Source organism: Mesoplodon bidens (assembly GCF_964165515.1).
Source record: "Mesoplodon bidens genome assembly, chromosome: 6".
Lineage (NCBI taxonomy): Eukaryota > Metazoa > Chordata > Mammalia > Artiodactyla > Ziphiidae > Mesoplodon > Mesoplodon bidens.
In genome coordinates this window covers 11,090,173-11,105,398 of record NC_138162.1, presented here as the reverse complement: position 1 = coordinate 11,105,398, position 15,226 = coordinate 11,090,173, and the positions used below count along the sequence as shown (strand labels likewise).

The following is a 15,226-nucleotide window of genomic DNA, read 5'->3' as shown; positions in this document are numbered from 1 at the left end:
CTCACCAAAACGTTCAGTTGGTTTTCCAGCACGCACCGAGCAACGGGAAATCCTAAAAGGTCAAGGTCGCATTTTGCCAGTCAAGAAACTGCCCCAGGGTCACACAGGGAGCGAAGGGCAGAGCTGGGGTGGAAGGGAGCCCTGACTGCAGTCCTGACTCCCTTCGCAGCCAGCTGGGGTTGCTGTTCCTGAAAATCCCCATAAACTCTTGTGAAAGTTCTTGGTCAGATACACAGACAGACATCAGGAGGTGGAGAGGAGCCCAGCAGACAAGAGGCCTGTATTTCATAAAGTAAAATCTGAATCCCCCCATGCAGTGACCTTTGCAAGCAAACAGGGTGACCCTAAAGTTTATCAAATAAATCAAGACACTTTTGAAGTGAAAAGGAGTGCTATTAATAATCACACTCAGACGATAAGAACAAACAAGTGTTCCTGGGAAAACCCAGACCATCCCCCCAAAATGCCCACCATTGGGAAGCTGGCAAGAGGACATTTTGGACAAAGGGGCTTCAAAGAACCTGGTGTGATCCTAGTACTTTATGGCTCCCTCTCCCCCCACTACCACTCCCCCCAAATACTGACAACAATATAAGCTTTGGGTAAACCCAGGTCCAAACCAGCATCCTTCTCTGAGCCTCAGCTTCTTTATCTGTAAAACAGAAATCCTGACCCCCACCTCGAGGGATGCTGGGAGAATGCAGAGCCCGGCATGGAGAAGGCACCCGGCATGGAGAAGGCACCCAGCAAGAGTAGTTTCTCTTCCCCTAATGCAGAGAGATAATGAAACGACACAGGCTTAATCCTGAAACCCTCGGGGGTGAACAGAGAGCCTTTCTCCTAGACCAGATTCACAAACTCCGTGGGAGGGAGTGTCAGGCATTGTGTGTGGGGGGCTGTTGATTCTAATTCTGGGAGTCGGTTTGCAAAGCACCTCTTAACAGTGACTCATTTGGGGACTCACAGAAAAATCCTTTGTGTTAAAAACAAAAGTTGAGTGGGGCTCAGGTTGCATTGTACCATTTCTCTCTACCTACCGGTGCCGTGGCCGGGGTAGTGAGGGTAGTGTGGGGCACTTGGAGTGTCTCTGGGCAGAGTTTAACCTGGTTTTTCCCCCAGCATGTCACCAGGGGCTGGGACCAGGCCAGTGGGAAGTAAGTAGGAGGTGAGGAAGAGGAAGGCCAGGAAAACAGGGTGGGGATGATTCCCCCACAACCCCTCAAGTCCTGCTGCTGCAGCCTCCTGTCTCTAGAAGCCTACAGCCCTAGGCCCTCCTGTTCCTGAATTATAGTCCCAGAGGGAGGGAAGGCGGCCAGGACTTCTTCAGTCCCCTAACACTCAGCAGCAGCCAACAGTTGGCCTGCAGCCAGACCCATCTCTGCTGATGGTGGTTGGCTGTGTGACCTGTGGCACACTTCTTGACCTCTCTGAGCCTCAGTTTCCTAAATGGCAAATGAGGACACTGGGAGTACCTGTTACAGGGGCTCTGTGAGGCCGGGAACAGGCTGTACAAATGGTAGATTCTTATACAGACATGCGTGGGTGTCCCAGTGTTTCTTTCCTCAGTGGTCTGGTGCTGCTCCCAAAGTTTCCTTCAAAAAGGAATTTCAGGTTTTTGCTCTGTAGCGTACTAGAATGGTTCTTGGAGCACGAACCTGTCCTATACACAGAGGACCTCTTCCCTCACTCCCTCATACAGCCCTCTGTTCAAATGTCAGCTCTTCAGAGAGGCCTTCTCCCAGCACTCTCTATGAAAAAGCACCCCCGGTTGGGGCTTCCCTGCTGTCGCAGTGGTTGAGAGTCTGCCTGCTGATGCAGGGGACGCGGGTTCATGCCCCGGTCCGGGAAGATCCCACATGCCGCGGAGCAGCTGGGCCCGTGAGCCATGGCCGCTGGGCCTGCGCGTCCAGAGCCTGTGCTCCGCAACGGGAGACGCCACAACAGTGAGAGGCCTGCGTACCGCAAAAAAACCCAAAAACCAACACCCCTGGGGTGCTTTCCTCCCCCCTCTTTGCTTTATTTTCTCCACCAAACCTATTTTCCTTGCCATGCCAGATACTTTTCTTTTCCCCCACCTCCCACCCCCAGATTGAAGCCCCAAGAGAGTCTGGGCTGTATTTTGTTCATGACTATAACCCAGTGCCTAGACTAGCATCTGACCCATAGAAGGTGCTCTATGTGTCGAGTGAATGAATGAATGAATGAATGAATGTTTCCTGCACGAATATAGCCAATATCACCCACCTACGAGTAAGACTGCCACACAATCTCAGAACTTCTATTACTTTCTCTTGTTTTATGCAATGTTTATTTTTTATATTTAACTGTTCAATCTATCTGGCATTTATTGTGAAGCATATCATGTGAGGTGAGGCTGTAATCAGATCCCCAACTAACGGCTAACCAATTTGCAAAATGATCCATTTCATCCCTGTCGCTTTGTAGAAGGGCTGGCTCCTCTGGATGGGCTGCTGCCCTGTCTGCCCCTTCTTGTATCAGCAGCACAGAACCATACTGTTCACATCCTAGATTAAGCACACAGGCACAGGAATCAGATCATCCGCGGTCCAGTTTCTAGCTCAACCACTTACCAGCTGGGTGACTTTGGGCAAGAGAATTTATTTCTCTAAGCTTCAGTTCTAGGCCTCATTTACCCCATCTGTAAAATGGGCACGAAAGCAGCATAAAGTCTCCTTCAAATAATGGCTGTGGGACTGAACAGCACCAGGCAGGCAGAGTGTGAAGCCATGAGCCTGGCACACAGTGGGTGTTCAGTTGGTGTCATGATTATCAGAGATCCGAGCCAGCTGAAACATGTCCATTCATTGGGCAAACAGGCCCAGTGGGTATCCCCCTGTGCCCAGCACGGTGACCAAGCTGAACAGCTGGCAGGCAGCCAGCATCAGTCCCTGGTTCCTGCCTTCCTGCGGGACACAGCACAGTTTTGCATGTAGAGGAAAAGCAGCGAGTGTGGAAACAGGAACTGTCTGGGCCAGGAGCGTCCCCTTTTGGGGGGTGGGGTCCCTCTAGGAAGTGAAGCAGGGAACTGAGCTGCTGCCTTTGGGCACCCATACAGACTCTGTCTCCTTCGAGGGGGTGTTAAGCATTCATTAGCAGAGTCTTACTTCTTCCAGAAACCTCTGCACATTGATTCTTAGTGGTCTTGGGGTGTACAGGAAGTGGGGAGCTCCAGATGAGGAGATGTTGGCCCTCTGAGGGCAGAGAGAAGTGCCTTCACCACAGCGAGATACCCTTGGAGCCCACTTCAGTGCCCGCATTCAGCAGGCGCAAAATAAACGCTTGTTGATTAACCGATTTCAGAATCTCCAGGGCTGTGACGGAAGCAAAGTTAGGTGATGGGTATCCAAAGATGCGTGGGAGGGGTCCACGGGGTTGACTGACTGCAGACCCTAAGTGTCTAGAGCCCGAGAAGAAGGGGAGATGCTGGACCTGACTCGCTGTGTGATCTGGGCCTCAGTTTCCCCAGCTTTGAAATGGGGAGGGGTCCTCGGCTAAGTGGGCTTGGGAGAGTGAGGGGATCCGGATTCGGTGAGGGCGCCGCCCGGGCGCCCCCCAAGCCTGCGTGGCGGCAGCGCGCACGAGCGCAGGGGGCGGCGCGGCCCCGCGGCGGGGAGGGGCGGGAGCGCGCGCGCGGGCCCGCGCAGGCGGCGGCGGAACCCAGCGGACGATCGTGCAGCTGCGGCGCCGCCAACTCGTGTGGGACCCACCGCTCCCGCCGACCGTGCGCCGGTCCTCCCTACGGCAGCCGAGCCCGCCCGCGAGCCGGTGAGTGGCTTGGGGCCGGGGCCCGACCGGATCGGGCCGGCGCGGGCCGGGGAAGGGGCGGAGGCCCGGCCGCGGGGCAGTCACCCACTCTCGGGCCGAGCGGGGCGCGCGTGCCCGCGCACGCGCCCGAGGCTCCGCGGGGGACAGCGGGCGGGTGTGCACGCGGGAGGTCGGGACGCGCGTGAGCGTGCGAGTCTGAGTGTGTCCCCGGCCGTGCGTCCGAGCGTGCGTGGGCGGCGTGTCCATCTGTCCCTCCTGGTGTGTTCGCAGGAGTGTGCGCGTGCCTGTGGCCGCGTTGGTGCGTGTGCACCTCGGAGCGTCGGGGTGGTGGGGTGGTGGAGTTTGGTGTGAGTGAGTGCGGGGCAAGCGAGCATGGCTCCCACTTAGCCATTTATTGAGTGTTTACTATGTGCCAGGCGCTTCATGTGGGTTCTCATTTTTGTGACCGAGAATGTGTGGATTCTGGGTGTATGTGTGCGCGCGCACACGTGGGAGTGTTCACAAGTGATTTTTGTGTGTATTTATGAGCCCTTGAAGGCAAAAGTGTACACATGTGGATGTGAATGTGTAATTTGTGTACAGGAGCATGCGAGTATGTTTGCTATGGAGGCTGAGGGCCCCCCTTTGCGCCCACCAGGCCTACTGCGTGATGTGCCCGCCGCTTCCCCGGATGTCAGGGGAACCCGTGGAGAGAAGCAGGCCTGGTGTGGGCACCCTGTGGGTGCTGGGTTTTCTTTGGTGAATGAGAGGCCAGAGGTCAGATCGCAGAGCCCAGCTGGGCCTGAGCAGGACCACTGGCGGACCCTCCATGGGGCTCCAGACTGGGCTGGGGCTGCGCTGGGCCTGGTGGAGCCTCTTGGCCTGGCACTGGAGGACCTGTATTCAATTTTCCCAAAAACTCTTCTGTGTCCCCTGGCTTTGTTCTTGCCCCTCTCTGGCCCTGGTGAATTTTAACCCTTTCCCCAGGCCCAGGGTGGGGCTGACCCTGGGGAGACCAGGGGTCCAGGGACACTTGTCTGTGTATCTGGGGGTGTCTCTCTGCCTGCCTTACTCAGTAGATAGATATTCATCTGATTTATTTGTATCGAGCCTGGGCTCCAAGTGTGAGCCCCCAAGACAGTAACAAATTGATCACAGCAGGCTTGGGACACTGTCTTCCGAGGTCTGTCCTTGAAGTTTTAACTGACAGTTTTTGGTGTGCTTTATAAACGTTGAAAATCTCTGCAGTCGAAAGTGTGAATTGCTTTAAGGCAAACTTTAGAATCTCTGGAGCTCCCTAGTTCCTCTGGATTGTCAAAATTTGGCTTGCCTTTCTGAGGGGAACATGTCGTCTTAGGAGCTCAGTGTGTGCGCAGGCGAACCTTGGAGGGACGTTTTAAAAACCGTGGCGTTAATGGAAGAAGAATTTCATTGAAAGGGATGCAGAGCCGGCTGAAAGCGCCTGTTCCCCACGCAGCAGCTTACTGAGTGAACTTTGGATGTCTTCTTTTAGCAAACAAAACCTGGAAGGAAACAAAAAAGACCCACATTCTTTTTCTTTTTTGTCCTAAAAAATGAAAAAAAAAAAAACCAAACCCACCTCTGGGTGTGCTGGAAATGCTGCCTCCCCTCCCCCAGTAAGGCCAGGCCCTCCCTCAATCCCCCACCCCCAAATAAAATATGCCTGTGGGGAGCTGTGGATGAGTCACTCCCTGGCAGAGAGCCCCACGGGCAAACATTTGGGAAGGTTCTTGCCTAACTTCCCAGAAGAAAGGCCCAGGATTTAAAATGGTCCCTGCGGTTTGTCAGCCTCTGCCGTCCCGTCTGCTTCGGAAATGACTAAAAAGTAGTTTCTACCTCCGCAAAATAAAGTCTCAGACTTAAGCAGCAGCCCAGGTTGGTCTGGGTAGAGGGCCGTTCAGGGTTCAAGAAACAGAGCTCCTGGCTTTGCCAGATGGCACTTCTGGAGGCTTCAAGCAAGGAAGGAGCAGGGGAAGGGAATTCACATTTATGGAGCACCGACTGTGTGCCGGGCACTGTTTTGGGTGCCACAGTCCTCCCAAAAGTCAGGCTGTGGAGCATGGCTTCTGGGTTTATACACACAAGGAAATTAAGGCTCAGAGAGTTCGAGCCGTGTCCTGGGACCACAGAGAGGAGGTGGAAGCAGAATCCTGTCACCTGCCTGACTTCAAGCCCATCCTCTTTCCATTGCACCAGGATTTGCCTTCTGAAGGTGCACGGACTGGGTGCTGAGTGCTTTAAACGTACATACACTTAGTTAATTTTCACTGTGAGGTAGGGGTTATTATCTCCATTTTACAGATGAGAAAACTGAGGCTAAGCGATGAAATGTGCACAATTTTATGAAAGTTATGCACCATGGCTAATGGCCACCATTTATGGAGGGTATTCCATGTGCCAGGCACGGTACTAAAAGCTTTAATTGCCTTATTTCACTCAATCCACTCACCAACGTCATGAGATGGGAACAATCATGATGCCCCTTTTACAGGTGAGGGCACTAGGGCACAGAGCGATTAAATCGTGAAGATCACATGATAATATACGGTTGATCTTGGATTTGAACCCAGGCTTGACTGAGCAGAGCCCATAGTCTCTCCACCGATCCTGGAAGGTCACAGTGGCTGTGTACCATGTGTCTGGCACAGTGCGAATGTTCGGGGTTGTTATCCTGATCTTACAGAGAGGAAGATGAAGTTAAGTAACTTGGGCAGGGTCATAAACTGGCAAATGGCAAAGTCAGGAGCCAAACCCACATCTCTGATTCCAGAGTTGAAGTTCTTAACTTTAAACCAGGGCTGTCTGCCTTTGTCCTGCTGTGGATTAAGACATGCTGGGTTCTTTGCTGGGCTCCAGACTTCTGGGAGAGGTCTTCCTGAAGGCACTACCATCCTTCCTCGTCCACACTTGCCCCTCTGGTGCAGAGGAACCAGAGCTGTCAGATAGAAAGGGCCACAGTTCACATTTTTTCTTTCCTCTCAAAGTGCCAAAAATTGGTTTCAGAAGGGAAGTGTCAAAAACAGTTGTCAAAAAGAGAAGAATATTCCCTTCCCCTTCTTGGGTCAGACCAAGCCAGGGAGGTAGAGGGTGGAGAGTGGAGGCCCCTGGTGAGTCATCCGAGATTGCATACGGGTTGGCACCTCCAGGCTTGTGTGGGGTGGAAGCAACCTAGGACACTGCCCTCAGGAAGAACCCGGCGTCCTGACCCCTGATGATGGGCAGTTACCTCCACGGGGCCTGACTCTCAATTCTGAATATCTGACAACAGCGTCATTTCTACGTAGGCTTCTTGTCACTTACTTACCATTTCAGTCCTGTGCCTGTCTCTTTTCCCCGTTCATTTCCATTTACATCACGGTTTATACTACACTGTACTAGAAAGGAATGTTGTGTGCGAAGACCTGTGTGGTTTTGGGTGTGGGGTGCTCCTGCGAGCGTCCTTTGGTGTTGAAAAGAAAAGGTATTTCTCTCCCTTCCAAGTATGTTCTGCAAATTGATGAACATTTGCAAATTGCTTTGAGATGCGTTAATTTAAGGTGTGAAATAATAGATCTTGTGCGAAGGCCCAGCCGCATTTCTGGCATTGATGGATTTCTCTCCCGTCTGGCCTGTGATTTGGGGAGGTAAAAATAGTCCTTGTTTCTACATTTTTATCTCTCTCTCTCTTTTTTTTTTTTTTTGCTGACATCATTCTTAGGAAACTGTTTTGCCCATGCCATGGGCCTTTCCTTGGCCATCGCCTCAGATGGTGGTCAGAACTTGGAGCTCTGGGGAAAGGGTGCTCGTGGAGTGAGGGGTTGTCTGGGTGGTCTGGCACCCGTGGGTGTCTGTGAATTTGCTTTGAAAGGTGAAGGATGGCCACGCTTGGCCAAAGACCCTCGGTGGCTTTTGCTATTTGCCTGTTTTCTCACTTCTGATTCTTGGGTAGTGACAAGATAGCCTTTTGGGAAAATGTTAACTTAAAGAGAAAAAAGTCAGGCCAGTGGCTTCATCCATCCCTATCTGAGCTGGGTGGCATACACACAGCCCCTTCCTTTGGCCAAAACTGAAATAGACCAACGGCCTCCTCAGACAGGAGCTGACATTGGGGCAAATCAGTTGGTGGTGTAATTTCCTGTGACGTTTAATTTGGGAACTTGAACTTGGAGAGTGATCTAGCGTTTTGACATCTGTCCCTCTAACAAGACTTACTTGTGTGGAAACAAACCCTCATACATAACCTCTGCCGTTGTCTCCAATTCTGGATTTTTCCACAGACAACTTCTCGGGTGGTCTGGTGGCAAAGGCCGGGTCTTCTAGCCAGGCCTTCTCGGCATCTACCAGCAGGATCACTGCACCCCAAACCCGACTCAACACTGTGGCTGGCTCTGTTTTGGGGGGTGGGGGAGGCTGGATGAGGGGCCTGCAGAATTGAAAGGTGGCCAGCTGGGATCTGAAATGCGTTCAGTTCCAACGGCCTTGATCCGTGTGGAGCCAGTCTTTCTTTCTCTTAGACATCTGCATGATGGTGACCTCACAGAAAAGAAAAAGGGGCTTTATGTAAGAATTCCATAGAGTGTGAAGGAATTCCGACAAGGGAAGGGGGAGGGAGGCTGCCAATGAGAGCCTGCAGGGCCTGCGTTTCCCGGAGTTGTTTAACCCTCACACTTCAAAATTACGCTGGGGGAGGGGGCAGTGCTTGATCCTAGTGAATGGAGAGCCGAGAGCTGTTTAAGGAGAATGTTCCGAGGTCCCTGAGTTGTAGTTGAGGCCACTGGGTTTAGTCCTTCAGGCCCGTTATCACAGCATGTAGGCAGTGGAGGTGGAATTTGTGGTCCCTGAGTTGTAGTTGAGGCCACTGGGTTTAGTCCCTCAGGCCCGTTATCACAGCACGTGGGCAGTGGAGGTGGAATTTGTACTCCGCCCCTTTCCCCAAGGCCTGCCCTCTCTTTTCCTCATTGTCCCCAAAGTCTTTGAAATTGGGGATTGTCGGGAAGAGACCTGCAAAGGGACAGAGTTACTATATAAACCACCCTCAGCTCTGATCAGTCCAAGCTGCAAATGAGGGATTCGGTAGGCTCACCATCCACAGAAGAGCTGCATGCCCATTTTACAGGATGGAACCTGAGGCCCAGAGAGGGGAAGGCACTCACCCACAACCCAAATGAGTGAGGTGGGAGGCCCAGACCTGCCACTTGTGAAAAAGTCATTCACCTCTGGGAGCCTGTTTCCTCATCCAGAAAACAGGAGCAGTATTATGACCTCATAAAGCGTGAGGGAAGAACTAAATAAAATAATGCATACAAAATGCTCAGCATGTGGGTAACACCTCATAAGAGCTTGATGAGAGACTAGGAACTATTTAATTACCGAGGGTCACAGGGCTGGGAAGATCATCTCTTTGTCAGGAGCATTTTCAGTGCCCTTGTATCTTGAGGCCCGAAACAAGGTTAAAAGGGGGTGTCGGGGGCCCCTCCAGGTAGGTGCCCCTGAAGCACTTTTCTATGACCATGACCCTCAAAATAGAGTGGAGGAGACAATGACAATTTGGAAAGAGGCAGGATTTTTTCTTTTTTTAAATAAATTTATTTATTTATTTTTGGCTGCATTGGGTCTTCATTGCTGCTCACGGGCATTCTCTAGCTGCAGCAAGTGGGAGCTACTCAGGCCGTTGGAACTGAACTCTTCGTTGCGGAGCACGGTCTCTAGGCGCGCAGGCTTCAGTAGTTGTGGCACGTGGGCTTCAGTAGTTGTGGCACGCGGGCTCAGTAGTCGCGGCGCACGGGCTTAGTGGCTCCACGGCATGTGGGATCTTTCCAGACCAGGGCTCGAACCCATGTCCCCTTCATTGGCAGGCGGATTCTTAACCACTGCGCCACCAGGGAAGTCCCAAGAGGCAAGATTTAAATGTCAGGGTAGCCCTGGGCATCTCAGGGAAATGTTTAGAAATCAGTATTTTGCTTTCCTGTCTACCCTGCCCCCCCACCAGCCCCACGGAGAGGAACGTGAGCCTTATAAGTTTTTGGTGCATTCTCTTGGAGTTGAAGGGTCTCGGGAGGCCCCGAGAGCTGTGTCAGCCACGGTGTGTTATTAAGCAGGGCAGATGTTTTGTTAATTATTTACACAGCACTGGCCCCATCAGAGGTCTGTGCTGATGGAGCGGCTGTCGCAGACCTGGGCCGGGGGCAGGAGGTTCTTGGTTGGAAGTGAGCAGGTGGCCCTCTCCACCGACAGGGTCCTCACAGATTCTGCACAGTGAGGGCTGAGGGAGTCTGTGCGTGTTTGGCGCCCCCTAAGCTACTGGGGCTCCCTCAGGCTGGCTTGTCTTCCCTGAGGGAGAGGAGAGATCTTTGTCCCCCGGGACTGGCTGCTGTCGTGAGGTAGCTTCTGTGGGCTTTTGGCCAGCTCTTCACATCTGAGACCCCGCCTTGGTGTGTGTGGTGAGGGGAGAGCATCAGCGGGCTCTGGAGATCTTTGAATCCAGCACCTCCCCAGCAGTCAGCTCAGGCTAGGGCTTCATGTGGGCCCAGCCTCTACTTGCTCATCTGGCAAGTGGGCCAGTAACGCCAGGCTCAAGGCCCTTGATTCTCGGGCACTGTTTGGCGTGATTTGCCTTAGAAACCCAAGTTTAGGATTAGAACTCTAAAAAGAAAGGGTCTGGGATCAGAGCCTTCCCTGAAAGGCCATTAAGGATGGGGGATGTCAGCTCCCTGAAGGGGGAGGGGAAGAGATAAACCTACCGTCTTCAGCCTCGGCCCTTCTCCTCTTTCCTCTTTTATATAAGGAGGTTTTGCTCAGGTGTCATTTTAAGAAAGGTTCTTATACGAAACGTTCAGAATCTATAAATCCTTAGAGACAAAAAGGAGGTTGGTGGTTATCAGGGGTGTGGGGGAGGGGAGAATGGGGAGAAGCTGCTTAATGGGTACAGGGTTTCCTTCTGGGATGATGAAAATGTTTTGGAACCAGGTAGAGGTTGTGGTTACACAACATTGGGAATGTACTAAATGCCCCTTAATTTTTACTTTAAAATGGTTAATTTTATTTGGAAAAAAAATTTTTATAAGAAAAGTTTCTGGGGCTTCCCTGGTGGCACAGTGGTTGAGAATCTGCCTGCTAATGCAGGGGACACGGGTTTGAGCCCTGGTCTGGGAGGATCCCACATGCCACGGAGCAAGGCCCGTGAGCCACAACTACTGAGCCTGCACGTCTGGAGCCTGTGCTCCGCAACAAGAGAGGCCGCAACGGTGAGAGGCCCACGCACTGCGATGAAGAGTGGCCCCAGCTTGCCACAACTAGAGAAAGCCCACACACAGAAACCAAGACCCAACACAGCAAAAATAAATAAATTAATTAATAAACTCCTACCCCCAACAACTTCTTTAAAAGTAATAATAATAATAATAATAATTACCAGGAAATAAAAATCGAATCTGGGTAATAAAATAAAGTCTGACCTTTAAAAAAAAAAAAAAAAGTTTCTGGGCTTTCCTTTTTTTTAAATTGTTTTTATTTTTTATTAGTTTCTGCTTTATAACAAAGTGAATCAGTCATACATATACATCTGTTCCCACATCCCTTCCCTCTGGGCTTTCCTGATGGCGCAGTGGTTAAGAACCCACCTGCCAATGCAGCAGACACACGTTCGAGCCCTGGTCCGGGAAGATCCCACATGCCGCGGAGCAACTAAGCCCGTGCTCCACAACGACTGAGCCCGCCCTCTAGAGCCCACGAGCCACAACTACTGAAGCCCGCGCACCTAGAGCCCCTGCTCCTCAACAAGAGAAGCCACTGCAATGAGAAGCCCGTGCACCGTGACAAAGAGTAGTCCCCGCTCACCACAACTAGAGAAAGCCCGCGCACAGCAAGGAAGACCCAACACAGCCAAAAATAAAAAATAAAAAATAAATTAAAAAAAAAAGAAAAGTTTCTGATGCTTAAAAATAAAAGCTTAAAAGCCTCCCACTTTACAGATAGGGAGAATGAGGCCCACAGAAAGACTGTGACCAGCCTAAGGTCTCCCACGCAGGCTGTGGCTGTTCTGTGGCTGAAATCAGATCCTTCTCCCAACTTTCAGGCCAAGGCTCGGGTTCATGGCACCTGGGCCCAGAATGTGGGTGAACAGTTCAGTGCGGAAACACAGACCATTCACTGTTGTTTGGGTTAAGTGCACTCCATTCTGTTCACCAGATATGCCCTTGCTGGCTGCTATGCGGTCATCTGTCCACTCATTCACTCAAGAAATACATCCTGACATTCTGAGTCAGGCATTATGCTGGGAGCTGGCACAGAGACCCTCTAATGGTCCCACCCACCACCTGGTAGCTGCAGAAGTTGTGTCATGACCCCGTTGTAGGTGCTTGTGAACAGTTTGCAGCAGGCACCCTTTGGGACTCACTCTCTGGGGAAGTGGGAGGGCTTCCAGGAGGGAGGGACTCCCCAGCCTTGAGGGAGACATGAGATTTGCCAGGCAAGGTGCTGGAGGCCTGGAGGCCTGAGAAGGCTGGGGTGAAGGGCAGGTCGCCCACAGGGTGAGTGGGTAGGTGGGGCCGTGGGATGGGAAACCGGGAGCCAGACTGCGGTCCTGTGCTGCAGGCAGACCCCAAGCAGTGCGAAGCCAGGAACTTCCTACCACTTTCTCAGCCTTTGGACCCTTCAATAGCGCCTTTGTACCAGGCACTCACCACATGTGACATTCTGGTCTAACCCTTTACATGGATTAACTCACTTCATCCTCCTGCAGTTCTGTGACACAGGTACCATTATGCCCATTTAACAGACAGAGAAACAGACATAAAGAATCCAGGCTATATGGTGCTAATCACCATAAGCCTTAGTGTTGTGAGAAACCTGTGTCCTGGGGTCTGGTCTGAAGGCTGCCCTCTGGAAGTGCCCGTTGTGTGGGCTCTCATTGGTGGCCAGGCCAGGCCCAGGGCCTGGGAGAGGGCCTCCTAGGCAGCTGGAAGGAAGAGTATGAACCAAGGGGCAAACGATGGGAGAGGAGGCTGCCAAGGCCCACCAGGATCTGTGAGCTTTGGTCTTTATTGCAAGAGCAGTGGGGCCCCTGCTACTTCTGCAGCCTTACTTTTCAGCAGTCTCCCCCTCACTCACTCCACCCCGGCCTCCTTACCTTTCCTCAAACATGCCAAGCGTACTCCCACCTCAGGGCCTTTGTACTTGCTGTCCCGGCTCCCTGAAATCCTTTTCCTCCTGATATTCCCGTGACTTGCTCCTAGCCTTCATAGGGACACTGCAAAAGTCACTTCTCCGAAGAGACCCCACCATCCCCACTCTGTCAAAATTAATCCCACGTCCTTCACTCCCCATTCCCTGGCCCAGCTTTATTTTTCTACAGGGCCCTTATCCATCCCTGACATCGTGTGTTTGTTATCTGCCTCCCAGACTGGAATGTGAGCTCCATGAGGGTAAGAGTTGGCCTGTGGACCACAGCTGTACCTCAGTGTCCAGTACCGTGCCTGACACATAGGTGCTCAATTAATAGTTGTTGAATGAGTGGAAAATTTTGAGTGGAAAATTTTAAGTGGGTAAGTGACAGGATCCTTGAAGAATGTTTATATGGACTTTACTGAAGCTGGTGGCAAACTTGATTGGCTGCAAGCACCCCCTCCTTATTCCTCCCAGTGGCCAGCAAAAGGCTGAGTTGTGCCCGACTGACCCTCCCCCGTGCAGAGAAGGTTTCTTAGGGAAAGACTTACCCTTGGATTATTCCAAGTAGGAGGAACCTAAACGCGGAGGTTACCTCCCAGAGTTACAGGGGTCTCCCTCCTTTGCCCCTTTTCTGCAGAGGTGCCTCTTGAAGTCTGTAGAGGAGGGGCTTTGGGTAGGATTTGGTGGGTGCCGTGTCTTAAAGCTGCATTGTCTGTAAACCATGCTTATTTTTTAGAGGGCATATCTTTGGGGGGCTGCTCAGGGAAGAGGAAGGGGTTAAGTCTCCCGAGCCACCTCTGGGCACAGACGTTTGCTTTGCAGCAAATGAACAAGAACCCAGATTCTGCCCCAGCCCAGAAAACAGGGAATCCTGGGTTGAAAGAGGAAACGATTCCCTAGCTGGTGTGGCCTTGGTGGACCACCAGGGTGGGTGCCCAGGTGGCAGGACCATGGGGCAGCACACGGCAGACAGACAGGGAGTCCACCCCATGCATTTGGCAGGTCCAGCCAAGTCCAGCCGGATTTAGTTACACCGGGATCTCAAGCATGGACTTGGCGTGCCTGACTCAGTGTGTGTGCATTTCCTTTGTTCGTCTCCCTCAGGAATTTTAGTGGCCTTTTGTGTTTGTTTTAGATGCCAGCCTCAGCCAACCCAAGAGGAAATGAGGACTGGATTTTTATGCAGAGGCTGGGGACAAAGGTGGGGCATGCCAGCTCTTGACGGTGACAGCATGGCATTTGGGGAACACACAAAGAAAATACTTTTACTCTAAGCTAATAACTTTAATTTGCGGATACGTTTGTGACCTCCCAGGACGTCAGAACGTCGATCATCTCTAGGTTGGACACATGATGACCACTGTTTCCAAACACCCAAAACAGCAGTGGTCTGTAAAAGCATTTTAGTGACATTTGGGGACAGGAGAGGCAGTTTTGGAAGAAGCTGTTTGGTCGCTGGTGTGTGAGAAGTTCCTGGATGCTCAAATGGCTTAGGGGGTGGCATCTTTGAAATTGCATAGTACTGAAAATTCCAGGACATATGGTCACTGTGATGTGCTAATGTTAGCAATCAAGGTATCTAATTACCCAGGAAACCCCTTTGCCTACCCACTACAGGTTACTGGAGAACCTTTGTTTCTCTGGAGGAGGGTCTTACACAGTATAATTCCGACCAGCAGACATGACCAGAGTCATTATCCCGCATTCATTTATTAGCTAATTAAGTGACTTATCTGGTCACGTGTTTATTCCTTCAATTGCCGTTCATCCAGCAACATTCACTGGATCCCACTCCGGGCCAGGCCTGGTGCTGGGCAATGGGGATGGAATGAAACAGGGGAGCAAATGTGACTGAATCCCTGCTGGATGCCAACCCATTGGGTGGTGCTGTGGGCTGCAGGTGAATTAACTTATTTTCCAGTGGATGTTTAAGAGCACCTACTATGCGCAGATCTATGGAGATACAAAAAGGAAAATGACAGAGCCCAAGTGATTTGAACTCTTGCCCCATCTTACGGGGGTTTTTTCAGTCCCGGCCCTCCGCTTGCTGCGATAAACCCGGCCAGCCACCGTTCACAGGCCACACAATGACGTCCCCGGAATGAACCAGAAACAATCCAGATGCCCCAGGAACCGACGTGAGAACAAGGCATCCCCTTCACACGTTGCCTCTCAGTTCAGCGTCTTGCCACCACCCAGCATTTTGAGACAGAATGTGAGATCTCGTGGTTGGCTAAATATATAAATATTTTATGTCTCGATATTCTGAAAACGAAGCCCAAATGCGCAGAACTGC

The 15,226-nt window shown here is 51.7% G+C and overlaps 1 protein-coding gene across 1 annotated transcript in view; it reads left to right on the top strand.

The window, feature by feature from the left end:
- Positions 1 to 3,646: 3,646 nt before the first annotated feature.
- Positions 3,647 to 15,226, top strand: part of NEK6 (NIMA related kinase 6) — an 83,264-nt gene continuing 71,684 nt past the window's right edge. Inside the window, exon 1 of the mRNA XM_081238386.1 lies at positions 3,647 to 3,786. The gene's annotated coding sequence lies outside the window, so the exon portion shown is untranslated. The remainder of the gene's footprint in view (positions 3,787 to 15,226) is intronic.